Below are 1,211 nucleotides of genomic sequence, written 5' to 3' on the forward strand. Positions count from 1 at the left end.
CCCCCCCCCCGCTTTGAATTGGAGCCTCCTGAGTATTGGGATTACAAATGTGTGACACCATGCCTGGCTCTCTTTTTATTAAACCCTTGAATAATCTTATATTAAGGTAAACTAAAGTAGGGCCAGCCAAATAACTCAGTGAATTAAAGTGCCTGCAAGCAGGCACAGGGGCCAAGGGTTTGGTCCCTGGGCCTGCCATGCCGGGCTGACTCTGGAGCTTGCTGAGATGGCGATTGAGACTGGGTGTGGTGGTGCGCACCTTAATCCCAGCACTTGGGAGGCTGTAAACAGGAGAATCACTAAGATGTAGTAGTGAGACCCTGAGCACCCTATAGACCCTTCCCTAAAGTACAGAAAATAAAAAAAAAAAAGATAAACTAAAATAATCTTTAAGTAAATTGGTCTAGCAGATGGTTATGCTAGATTTGAGTACAGTTCTATAGAAAAATTATAGGGGCCGAGGAGATGGCTCAGTAGAATAAGCACTTGCCTGGCAAGTGCAAGGGCCTGAGTTCAATCCCCGGTTCTGCAAAAAAAAAAAGGAAGAAAAATAAAAATTATATCAAGGTGGGTGTGATGGTGCACACCTGTAATCCCAGCAGTACTTATTTGTTTTTTTGTGGTACCAGGCATTGAAGTCGGGCTTGCGCTTGCCAGGCAAACACTTATTTTACTCCAGTGGTACTCAGGAGTCTGAGGCAGGAGGATTGCTGTGGGTTCAAGGCCAGCCTGGGCTATATAGTAAGTTCAAGGCTAGTCTGAACTATATGTGGGATTTCTCGAAAAGTTCCTTCAAAAATTTATTTATTTATTTATTTATTTATTTTGGTGGAACCGGGGATTGAACTCAGGCCCTTGAGCTTGTCAGGGAAGCACTTATTCCACTGAGCCATCTCCCCAGCCCCCCAATTTTTTTATTATACAATTCCAAATATTTTATTAGCTCTCAGTAAAATGACTATATCAGTACTCTTCTCATGACCAAGTCATTTGTCTTTTCATTTTCTAAAACTAAATCAGCTTTGTTGATAATTAGTCTGTCTTGTCTATTAGAAGAGTTTTATTTTTTTTTTAATTTTTTTTTATTTATTTGAGAGAGAGAGAGAGAGAGAGAAAGAGAGAGAGAGAGTGTGGCCAGCTCAGCCCACCAGGGGGCAGGGCTGGCTGGCATGTGGTGCTGGGGGATTGAACCGCGGTCCCTGATGCTTTTG

The 1,211-nt window shown here is 42.7% G+C and overlaps 1 protein-coding gene and 1 pseudogene across 3 annotated transcripts in view; one reads left to right on the forward strand and one right to left on the reverse strand.

Annotated features, from left to right (window-relative positions):
- The window catches only part of Unk (unkempt family zinc finger), a 52,000-nt gene that overhangs the window by 8,038 nt on the left and 42,751 nt on the right, over nt 1-1,211 (forward strand). The window lies entirely within an intron of this gene.
- Nucleotides 1-1,211, reverse strand: part of LOC111816488 — a 17,424-nt pseudogene that overhangs the window by 1,367 nt on the left and 14,846 nt on the right.

Source organism: Octodon degus, unplaced genomic scaffold (genome assembly GCF_000260255.1).
Source record: "Octodon degus isolate 3935 unplaced genomic scaffold, OctDeg1.0 scaffold00033, whole genome shotgun sequence".
Classification (NCBI taxonomy): Eukaryota; Metazoa; Chordata; class Mammalia; order Rodentia; family Octodontidae; genus Octodon; species Octodon degus.